Source organism: Micromys minutus, assembly GCF_963924665.1.
Source record: "Micromys minutus genome assembly, chromosome: 7".
Classification (NCBI taxonomy): Eukaryota; Metazoa; Chordata; class Mammalia; order Rodentia; family Muridae; genus Micromys; species Micromys minutus.
Window position 1 is genome coordinate 40,801,610 of NC_137976.1, and position 13,091 is coordinate 40,814,700.

Consider the following 13,091-nt stretch of genomic DNA (forward strand, 5'->3'; position numbering starts at 1 on the left):
ACTTCCCGTAACCTCACTGAATTCATGCATTTGAAGAAAGATTTAAGCTTAATAGCGAACCAATTGCAAAGTAGTCTACATGTTCATTATAAGGCTCTGAATAGCACACATAAAATTCATCGTTTCAGAGTTAACAGCTTTATTTTTGTCTAAAAATTAAAAACATTGTTTTCAGTTAAATCCCCCCCCCCAGGAGATGTTTCAATTCCTGATAATTACAAATAAACATAAATAAATAAATAAATAAATAAATAAATAAATAAATAGGCAAGAGGTTATTAACATATAAGTCATTATTTGTTATCGCCCTTTTCTTAAAACAAAGAGAAAAACCCGTTCTTACTTATCAATAAACAAGATCATTTTTAGTTAAAAAATGGGAGAAGAAAGGGCATGAAAGAAACATGGAAAATAAGTAAGTTCAATGTAATGTAATAAAATTATAGTCTCGAGGCTATCCATTATTAATGTAGATGAATAAGATCATGTATATGTAATTTGTACCTTTATGTCATATACGTGTTAGAGAAAGAACTGGATTACATGTCTAAAAATAGTGTTTACAAAATCAGCCTTTGCAGTGTCGTCTAACCACGGCTGCTATATTGGAGGCTGCCAGTAGGTGGCAATATGTTTCATAAAGATGGGTATGGAGACAAATACTATGTGCAAGTAAAAGAAAATAGTAACAGGAAATTGAACAGAGGTGTTTGGCAATGGGGAATGGAGAACTGAGTGTAGGCACCAGAAAGTCCAAGATGCTTGGAAAGCAAGAGCTCCCAAGACCCAACAGGGATGAAATTACCTGGAATAGCCAACAAAGGGGAGAGAGAACCTGGATGACCATATTCAGAGGTTAGGCACGCCTCCGATTGAGGGAAGAGGCCACTCACCCATTTCCAAAATTTTAACCCAGAATTGCTCCTGTCTAAAGGAAATACAGAGGCAAAGAGTGGAGCAGAGACAGAAGAACAGGCCATCCAGAGACTTAGAAATCTATCCTGTATGAAGACACCAAACCGAGACACTATTGCTGATACCACAAAGTGCTTGCTGATAGGAGCCGGATAAAATAATCTCCTGAAAGACTACCAGAACCTAAACAATACAGATATAGATGCTCTGATGCTCGCAGTCAATCCTCTGATTAAGCATGGCAACCCCAATGGAGGAGTTGGAAGAGTAACTGAAGGGGCTAAAGTTGTTTGTAACCTCATAGGAAAAACAGCAGTATTAACCAATCAGAACTCCAGAGCTTCCAGAGACTAAACCACCAACTAAAGAGTACACATGGAAAGACCCATGGCTCCACCTGCATATGTAGCAGAGAATGGGCTTATCTAGCATTAATGGGAGGGGAGGCTCTTAGTCCAATGAAGGCTTGATGCCCCAGTGTAGGGGAATGCTAGGGCAGTGAGGCAAGAGTGTATGGGTTGTTGGGGAATGAACCTCATAGAATCAGGGAGAGGGAATGGAATAGAATGTTTGCAGAAGGGAATCCAGGAAAGGGGATGACATTTGAAACATAAATAAATAAAATAACCAATTAAACAATAAAATATTCCTCTTGTTATAATGTAATGGTCTTTTGTAAAAGTGGAGTGCCACACTTAGCAATATTTACCTGTTTAATTACATAGAGAAAAATAAGAATAAAAAATATGAACAGTATATGTACTTTCCAAATCAAATATCTTAGTATATATTGTCAACTGCATCTAATAAGTCAAACTAATTTTTTATATTCCAGGCAGGAAATTCTAATCATCAATCAAAGACAAACATTGTATTTCATATTAAATTATATTGATAGTAATTACTCACCTACATAGAAATAAGAAATCTATTAATATATTTTTTCAGGAGAGAAGAAATTAGTAATAAAGAGTAAAACTATTAGGAAGTAGACAAAGTGTATGTGAGACATCCAAATGAATGGGAGAATAAACTATGGAAGATGGCGTTGTTAGATTCATGCCTACCAACCTACTAGAAGAGACAAGGAGTGAACAGAATACCAGTCAAACTATTCCACAGATGTCACAAAAACAGAACTACACACAATTTAAAATAACTGTTTTGTTCTTGGGTAATTTAATATATTTTTAACCACTTTATTTTAAAAAACAAAGATAAATATACAAATTTTAAGCATTTTTGCATAAAAGTATACATTTTTGTCAGTGCTTGGTATTTTTTAAAGGTATGATAGTGTGCATTAAGATCTTACTCATTACAATGAGTAAAAAGTATATGTAAAACAGGATGTAACCTGGAATTAGTTAAAGTTGTCTTGGTGTGTAAGGATTAAGCAAAAATAATTTTTACTTTACTATTTTTTTCTTGAACTTCATATACTCTGTGAGTTGTTTATGGGGTGTTCAGAGCTTTATGGGGTTAGTATCCAATTATCAGTGACTGCAAATTATGTCTGTTCTTTTGTGCCTGGGTTACCTCACTCAGGATGATATTCTCTAGATGCAGCCATTTTCTTAAGAATTTCTTAAAGTCATTATTTCTGGTACCTGAGTAGTACTCCATTTTGTAAATGTACCACAATTTTTGTATCCATTCATCTACTGAAGGACATCTGGGTTCTTTTCAGCTTCTGGCTATTATAAATAGAGCTGCACTGAACATTGTGGTACATGTGTCTTTGTTGTATGTTGGAGATTCTCTGGGGTATATGCCCAGAAGTGGAATAACTGGGTCTTCAGGTAGTATTATGTCCAGTTTTCTGAGGACTCACCAGACTGATTTCCAGAGTGGTTGTACCAGTTTTAAACCCCACCAACAGTGGAGAAGGGTTCATTTTTCTCCACATCCTCACCAGCATCTGCTGTCATCTGAATGTTGGATCTTAGCTAGTCTGATTGGTGTGAGGTGGTATCTCAGGGTTGTTTTGATTTGCATTTCCCTGATGGCTAATGATGTCTAGCAGTTCCTTAGATGCTTCTCAGCCATTCAATACTCCTCAAATGATAACGTTTTGTTTAGCTTTATACCCCATTTTTTAATAGGGTTGTTTGGTTCTCTGGTGTCTAGCTTTTTGAGTCCTTTTTATAACTTGGATATTAGGCCTCTATGTGATCTGGGGTTAGTAAAGATCTTTTCCCACTTGGTTTCTTGCCATTGTGTTTTCTTGACAGTGTACTTAGTCTTACAGAAACTTTGCAATCTCATTAAGTCCCATTTGTAAATCTTCGACCTGAGAGCACAAGCCATAGGTGTTCTGTTCAGGAAATTTTCTCTTATGCATACGTGTTCTAAGGTTTTTTCTACTTTCTCATCTAATAGTTTCAGTGTATTGGTTTTATGTGAAGATCTTTGATCCACTAGCACTTGACCTTTGTACAAGGAGATAAGAAAGGGTCTATTTTCATTTTTCTACATGCTGAGTGCCAGTTGGGCCACCACCATTTGTTGAATAGGCTGTCCTTTTTCCACTGAATGTTACAGCTCCTTTGTTAAACATTAGGTGACCATATATGTGAGGGCTCTTTTCTGGATCTTCTATTCTATTCCATTGATCCAAGTGCCTATTTCTGTACCAGTACCATGCAGATTTTAGCACAATTGCCTTGACATATAGCTTGAGGTCAGGTATAGTGATTGCCACAGATGTTTTCTTTTGCTGAGGATAGATTGTGCTATTCTCAGTCTTTTGTTATTCCAGATTAAATTGCACATTGCTTTTTCCAACTCAATGAAGAATTGGGTTGGTATTTTGATGGGTATTGCATTGAATCTGTAGATTGCTTTTGGTAAGAAGGACATTTTTACAATGGTGATCCTTCTAATCAATGAGCATGGTAGATCTTTCCATTTTCTGAGATCTTCCTCAATTTCCTTCTTTAGAGGTTTGAAGTTCTTGTCATACAGGTCCTTCACTTGCTTAGTTAAAGTCATACCAAGTTATTTCATATTTTTGTGACTATTGTGAAGTGTATCTTTTCCCTAATTTGTCTGAAGTTCTCTTTCCTTGTAGGGTCTTTGTGTGGTTTAGGAATGTGGGTTATTTTAGCCTCAAAAATGAGTCAGGCAGTATTCCATCTGTTTTTATTTTTTGAAATAGTTTGGAGAGTATTGGTATTAGGTCATCAATTAATGTCTGATAAAATTCTGCACTGAACCATTCTGGACCTGTTGGTTTTTTTTTTTTTGGTTGGGAGGCTTTTGATGACTGCTTCTATTTCTTTAGGTGTTATGGGATTATTTAGATCCTTTACCAGGTCCTAGTTTAACTTTAGTATCTGGTATCTGTCTAGGAATTCATCCATTTCTTTGAGATTTTCCAGCTTTGTTGTGTATAGTCTTTTGTAATAGGATCTGATGATTTATTGAATTTCCTCAGTTGCAGTTATTATGTCTCCGCTTTCATTTCTGATTTTGTGAATTTGGATACACTCTCTTTGTCCTCTAGTTAGTATGGCTAAAGGATTATCAATCTTGTTAATTTTCTTGAAGAATCAGCTCTTGGTTTTGTTGATTCTTTGAATAGTTCTTTTTGTATCTATTTGGTCTATTTCTGTGCTAAGATTGGTTATTTCTAGTCATCTACTCCCCTTGGGTGTATCTGCTGCCTTTTGTTCTAGAGCTTTCAACTGTGCTGTCAAGTTGCTAGTATATGCTCTCTTCAGCTTCTTTTTGGAAGCCCTCAGAGCTATGAGTTTTCCTCTCAGTACTGCTTTCATTGTATCCCACAGGTTTGGCTATGTTGTGTTTCTATTTTCATTAAATTATAGAAAATCCTTAATTTGTTTATTTCTTCTTTGACCCTGCTATTGTTTAAAAGAACATTGTTTAGTTTCCATGTTTATATATATATATATATATATATATATATATATATATATATATATATATATATATATGAATATATGAATCAATATATATATATATATATATATTGATTCCAGTTGGTTCATAACATCTGTTAGTTTTACTGTGTCCTTGTTCAGTTTCTGTTTCTATGATCTGTCCATTGGTGAGAGTGGTGTATTAGGACTCCCACAATTATTGTGTGGGGTGCAATATATTTTTTGAGCTTTAGTAGTGTTTCTTCTATGAATATGGGTGCTTTTGTATTTAGAGAATATAAGTTAAGGATTGAGAGTTCCTTCTGACAAATTTCCCCTGTCATGAGTAAAAAGTGTACTTTCTCATCTTTTTTGATAACTTTTGGTTGAAAATCTAATTTATTCTATATTAGAATGGCCACTCCATCTTGCTTCTTGGCACCATTTGCTGGGAAGTTTTTTTCCCAGCTCTGAGATATTGTCTGTCTTTGTCTCTGAGATGAGATTCCTGTATGCAGTAACATGCTGAATTTGGTTTACGTTTCCGATCTGATAGCCTATATCTCTTTATTGGGGAATTGAGTCCATTTATGTTAACAGATATTAAGGAATAGTGGTTGCTGATTCCTGCTATTTATGCTTTCAGAGGTAGAATTTTGCCTGTGTGTCTTTCGTCTTTCTTCTTTTGTTTTTCTTGCTTAGGATTTTTCTTGTTTTTACTAGGAGTCGTTGCATTGAGTTTTCCACATATAATTTGTTGTAGTGCTGGGTTTGTGGTCAGATATTGTGTATATTTAGTTTTGTCTTGGAATATCTTAGTCTCTCCATCTATAGTGATTGAGAGTTTTGCTGGATATAGCAGCTTGGGCTGACACCTGTGCTCTCTTAGGGTCTGCAAGATGTCTGTCCAGGACCTTTCATAGTCTCTGTTGAGAAATCGGGTGTGATTCTGATTGGTCTGCCTTTATATGTTACATGACCTTTTTCTTTTACTGCTTTCAGTATTCTTTCTTTGTTTGGGCACTTTTCAGCTTGACTGTTTTATGTCATGAAGAATTTCTTTTCTGGTCCAATCCATTTGGAGTTCTGTACGCTTGTTTTATTCAAATAAATTGTGATATATACATCTATATATATATCACATTATATATATATAATATATATATATTATGTATATATATATATATATATAATTTGTGAAAATAACAGTTAAGAAAATATTGAGAATGACCTTTCTAAAATTGTTCATTACTTGTTAAAAGCATAGGGGGGACAACTATTCTATATATCCTCCAGAAAAATCTATGAAATAAATACATCCTCCAGAGAGAACTCATTGAGAAATCGGGTGAGTCTTTTATCAACAATTTTATTGTTCTATTTCTATAACATCTAAAACCTTACATTGTTTCATTTCTCTACCTTTGAGTGTACCTGCTAATTATGGAATATTCTGTATTGTGTAATTTTGCTTCTTACCTCATAATCAATTACTGGATTTCTGAACATGCTTTACATAATAGTTCTAATCTACTTCTAAACATTCACTATATTTCTATTTAGTTAGCAACTTACATAACAGTCAAGCAGCTAAGTTATGGTCTTTTCATCTCTTTTTTTTAAAAAAAAATAACAGAGCTACAACTTTTCAAAAGCATGCATGAGAAAGTACTCTCAAGAAATAATATGCTAACTTTAGCTTCAATTATTCAGTGACTATGGCCAAATAGCTTGACTTTTCTAAGTCTCCATGCTTCTCATCTGGAGCAAATGAAAAGCATTGAAGTGGTTACCATTAGGTCCTTCAGTAGTTATACAACGCCCTCTGTGTCTGTGGGCTTCCCAAGAGGTCAACCACATCAAAGTGCCTGGAGATTCCTTTCCCTTTAATCTAAAAGTAGAACTAATGGTATACTTTTTCACTAAAACTGACTTTATTCAATGAATTATGTTGGTTATTTTTAAAGTATAAAAAGCATACACTTATAATAGCTGTTAAATAATTACTTATAGATAAAAGTTGCCTTTTTTCTACTATCTATGGTTTTATTCTGATAATACTGATGTCTTTATAATGTGAAGATGGCTAACAACCTGTGTCCAGGAATATGATGCTTCACTTCCTCAAACCATTGTCTCATTCTGTATGTTCCCTATTACACTCTGCACTACACGTAAGCCTGTATGAGGAGTGTTTATGTACCTGCAAAAGATACTTTTGATATATGACTATGAAATTATAAAAATTATAATTTCTGTCTTTACAAAAGCAGTTTACATAAAAGGATATATCTTTTGAAGTAAGAGACAACATTTTTCAGGAATGCATGTGATTCTTGTTCAACTAAAGGAACAGAAAGAACATTGATGTTTCATTATATAAACCTCATAATTAAATATGCATATTGCTTTAAAAATAAACATCATGCATATTATTTTTAGAAACCCTGATTCATGTTAATCCTGGTGGCCTGAGGATTTTTTTTTCAGATCATTTTGACTGGAATCTACAGGATATAAGAATTTTAGACTCTGTGTAAAATGAAGAATTCAGTGTTGTGTAAGTGTTTTGCTCTTTCTATTTCTACCTCTCATAAAACTCATATTCTACCAAGAGGAAGAAAAAGTATTAGATTTATGAATATACCACAGTTTACTTAACTATTTTTCATGCATTAAAAATTGGCTCATTGTGAGTATTTTTTCATTCATTTACTTTTTTCATATTACAGAACATGTCCAAATATCATTCAAGACAAGTACACTGTGTATCAAAGAAAACCAGAGCAAACTTGGAGTGAATGACTGTTGTACCCCCAAAATGTTGCCATTTGCAAAGACTGAATAAGCATGGTCTGACCTTTTCTTATACATATCATCATTTCTGTGATATGCAAACATGCACAGAGGTGCAAATTATGATGTTTCAGAAGGACCCTTTCCCTGTTGCATTCCCAAAGCATTTGAGTTTAGTTTTATAGAACAGCAAGTGCTTCATTATTAAACCCTGGTGTGTCTCAGCCCCAGTACAAAGGTAACAGAAAGAGTACAATAGAAAATCAATGTGATCGAAACTAAGAATATACAAAAAAAATGTGGATGATGTTCAGAAGGATTCTTTATTTACTCACCTAATGAGAGAGCTACAGTGATTTTTAAAATGAAGAATAATATCACATTGAACATCTAGATATACACTGGGGTCGCTAAAGTGAGGGAGTGATAAATTTAAGGGAAACATGAGAGGATGAGAGAGTAAAGGGGGAGGAAATTAGATGGGATTAATGAGAAGCTAAAGAAAATACTGAGCCTGGATTGATGAGTATCTGTTTTAGTCAAAGTCATAAAAGTACTGTGAAAAAATGCATATGTGTGTGGTACTGATAGCCAGTGATGACTGGGAACAACAGCGATTTCCAGTGCATGTCGAATTGGCAAATTATGCTGAATATCTCAGCTTCATCTAGGTAGATGAGAGTGTCATATGGTTTTTGTTTGTCCTTGATGCTTAAAGATTTTAAATTGAAATTAAATCAGAGGTTTAAAGCCTCCGGAAATATTGATTATGCTAAATGAATAATAACTTTTTGACAATGGGAACATAGAGAACATTTAGTTATTAATCACTTAAAATAATCTTTATTATCAGACCTATACTCCCCCATGTCATCCACTATAACATCCATCACAGACTTAGAACAAAAACCCTTAGGATAGTCAGAAATCATAGATGATAGTAAAAGAAATGAGAGAACAAGGCGAAAGCTTACAGTAGTAAAGTTAACAGAATATCCTGAATGATGTGATACCTGATTATTTGTAAAAGTGCTGCAGTTGGAAATGGCTCTGTAGTTCAGTGGAAAATACTGAAGTTCCGCAAGAGCTGAATGACTCTGTTTCCTCTTTATCCAGCATATGAAATTCTGGAAATATTGGGATCACAAAATGACTGCCTGTCATCCTTTACACAAGACATCTAAGATCTTTCCAGACTCTGAGGAAACATTACAGGGTTCTAATATGTGGCATATCTGTCTACCACTGTGACTCCCAAACTTCCCAGTGCCGTGACTCTTTTATAGAGTTTCTCATGTTATAATGAACCCCAAACGTTTAATTTTTCATCTTTACTTCAAACCTGTAACAAAATTTTAAATGCCTAGTGTGCAGAACATCTAATATGTGACACCTGTGGATATTCCATGTCTAAGACTTTGCTTCTGCCTGCCCCAAGGACTTGTCTCTAAAGTTACCATTAGAAGAATCTATAATTTTTTTTCAGTAATAAAAATCCTTTAATTAAAGAAAACTTAGGATCAGTTGCATTATAATTAAATTCTGCCACATATTTATAATTTATACAAAAACCTCAAATTCTAATACACTGATAATAAAAAATACTTTAAATTTATCTTATGAAGACAACATTATTTGGATGTTATAGTCAAAGGCACTACAAAACAGGACAGTGACAGGGAAACGTTCTTAAAGAACAAATGTGTGAAAATTCTTAGCAAAATATTAATAAATCAAACAATTGAAGAGCACAGAAACTATATGTAATATATATTCTATATATAGTAGATGACATACTGTATTTTAATAATTTTTATTCAGTAATATAACTATCACAGATATAAATAAATAATTCATATTTAATTGACACAAGAAAACTGATATTTCACTGACTAAAATACATATATCTATTGACTATAACCAGGAAGACATCAGATACTAATATACTTGTTCAAATTGTACAGTTGCTGCAGTTTAAATAAATATATGCATGGAGAAAATTGAAGGTTAAAGTCAGTATACTATTAGGAAATTATAAATGGAAATTCAAAATTTTATACAAAAATTATTATAAGGAGACAATAATCTTAAAAATAAAATATTTAAGTACTTGTTCACTCCTGTGTGTTAAATCTAGAAAAAGATAGTATGCATGTAATCAATCAGATTATCAATTAGAATTTAGATTGAATGGAAAAAGAAATATTTATATAAGCCAAGAATAAATCAACATTAGTAAAAGATTCAGATACACAAATATTAAGGCAAATAAATACCAAAGGTTACAATCATATAAGATATACAAAGAAAATACGTCATGAGTGGAGTAAATATGCTACTGGAGATGTATAAAACTACAAAGTAATTTATTCTAAATGCTAGCTAAGAATTCATATCATATAGTAAAATAAAGAACACTTTCTTAGTATTTTAAAATATTTTATGGAGCCGGAAGAATATTTATCCAAATATAAATGTAATAGCATTATTTATTTTAATTTAAAAAAAGATGATCTATTTTAGGTAATTTATTAATTTTTATTGAAATAACTATGGATGCACATTTAGCATGGAAACATTTTATGCTTATTATTTGAATTCACAAAATACATTATGGCAAAATAAAATGCCACTAATACACATGTCTGAAAAAGATAAATATGCAAATACCATTAGTATATTGAATAAAGGGAAACACTGGTGGTAGAATTTTGATTAACAGCAATCAATTCATAAAAGGATTTTGCATCATTTGATAATATTAACAACATTGATATTTCCTCCATGTTAATGACATGTTTAGCTTAAAGACAAAATTTATAGATGTTCATTTAAAATAACCATGGAATAGAAATTCGAGAGATAGAATTGTTTCTAATAGTCAATATTAAATTGAAAAATCACAATATTCATAAGTACAAAAATTATCAAAATGTACTACATGTACTCATTTTCAGTTAAAATATATTAGAAGATTATGATTTGAAACATTAGAAGATACTTAAATATAACAGAAACTATAATATTATTGGTTAACACAAGTAAACCAAATATTATTTAGTGATAGCTGAACATGTAATTATGCTGTAAGGAGGAAGATAGTAATGAACAGGAACTTGAAAATAGGAGTGTTTTTTAAGAAAATGTTATTGTGAACTTACTGGTATTTTTTGTTTATACATTCAGTAATAGATTTGAGTGTTTGTTTTATTATTATGATCTCCCTTCTGCTCTAAGAGGATGCTACCCTTCAGCCACTTCTACCTGACCCCTCTAGCATGCCTTTTGTTTTGGCAGCAAAATTTACCAGGAACAAGTGTCTCCCCTCCCACTTATGACAGATGAGGCAGTCCTCTGCTACATATGTAGAGGGAGCCATGGATACACCCATGGATACTCTTTTATTGGTGGTTTAGTATTTGGAAGCTCTGAGTTAATTGGTAATGTTGTTCTTTCTACAGGTTGTAATCTCCTTTAGCTTCTCCAGCACTTCCCCCGAGTCTTCCATTTAGGTCCCTGACCTCAGTACAATGTTTGGCAGTGAGTATCTGCACCAGTCTTAGTCAGCTGCTGGCAGAGCCTCTCAGAAAACAGCCATACCAGGCTCCTGTCTGTAAGCACATCTTGGCATCAACAAAGGTGTCAGGCTTTGGTGTCTGATGAAATGAATCACATGGTGGGGAAGTCACTGGATGGCCTTCTCTTCAACATCTGTTTCATTTTTCTCCCCGCATTTCTTTAGACAGAAACAATTCTGATTTAGAAAATTTTAAATGGGTGTGTAGCCCAATCCCTCCATTGGGTGCCATGTCCTGGAGGTGGTCTCTTCAGTTTTATTTTTCCTGCTGTTGTGTATTTCAGTAATGCCATCCCCATTAAGTCCTGGAACCTCTCAAATCTCTGGAGTCTGGAACTTTCAAGTGGTTCCCACCCCCACTGATACTTATTTCTATTCATTCTCCTTCCCTCTGGACTTTTCTCTCATTTCTTTCCAAACCCTGTACTGTCACCCCTTTTTTTCTCTTCACCTTTCCTAAAAGGATTCCCTGTCCCTCTGCCTCCTGTGATTGTTTTGTTTCCTCTTTTAAGTGAGATTGAAGCATACACACTTTGTCCTTCCTTCTTCTTAAGCTTCATATGGTCTTTGAGTTGTACTTTGGGTATCCTGAGATTTTGGGCAAATATTCACTTATGAGGGAGTACATACCATGTATGTATTTTTGGCTCAAGGTTACCTTACATAGTATGATATTTCTGAGCTCCGTCTATTTGACTACAAGGTTTATGAAGTTGTTGTTTATAATAGCTGAGTATTATTCCATGGTGTAGCTGTACCACAATTTATGTATCTAATTTTGGTTGAAGAACATCTGGCTTGTTTCCAGCTTCTGGCTATAAGTAAGACTGTTATGAACATACTGGAACAGATATCCTTGGTATATGTTGTATCATCTTTTGGGTATAATCTCAGGAGTGGTATAGCTGAGCTTTCAGATAGAGGCATTCTTAATTTTCTGCAGAATTGCCAGATTGATTTTCAAAGTGATTTTACAGCTTGCTATCCTACCAACAACGGAAGAGTGTTTCTCTCTCCACATTCTTACCAGCATCTGGTCTCGACTAAGTTCTTGATCTTAGCCGTTCTGATTGGTGTAAGGTAGAATCTCAGGGTTGTTTTGGTTTGCCTTATCTTGATGACTAAGAGTGTTGAACATTTCTCTAGGCAGTTTTTCAGCCATTTGAGATCCTCTGTTGATTTTTTTTTTTTTTTGTTTATCACTTTACCCTATTTTTAAATTGGGTTATTTCGTTTTCTGCAATCTAAGTTCTTTTTTTTTTCTTTTTTTAAACAACTTTATTTTAAAAAACAAAGATAAATGTACAAATTTTAAGCATTTTTGCATAAAAGTATATTATTACATTTTTTCAGTGCTTAGGTTTTTTTTTTTTTTTAAATGTTTGATAGTGTGCATTAAGATCTTACCAGTTACAATGGGCATAGAGTACATGTAAAAAAAAGGTTGTAACTTAAGACAGTTTGTTTTGTATCTTGCATCAGCCACAAATGTACATATAAAGAATTCAAGACTAGACTATGCATTTGATCAATTACTTCTATATAAAGTTTTTAGTATTTCACTTCTTTTCTTTTTTTTTTTTTATTAAGAGCAAAATTTAACTGGCTGGCTTACTGGTTCTGAGGTTCAGTTTTTTTCTTTGTTGTTGTTGTTTTGTTTTGTATTCTTTTTTTCTTGAACTTCACACAGTCTGTGAGTTGTTTCTGGGGCAGTCTGAGCCTCTGGGGTTAGCATCCCACTATCAGTGACTGCATATTATGTCTGTTCTTTTGTGACTGGGTTATCTCACACAGAATGATATTCTCTAGATGCAGCCATTTTCTTAAGAATTTGGTCAAGTCATTGTTTCTGGTGGCTGAGTAGTATTCCATTGTGTAAATGTACCACAATTTTTGTATCTATTCATCTTCTGAAGGGC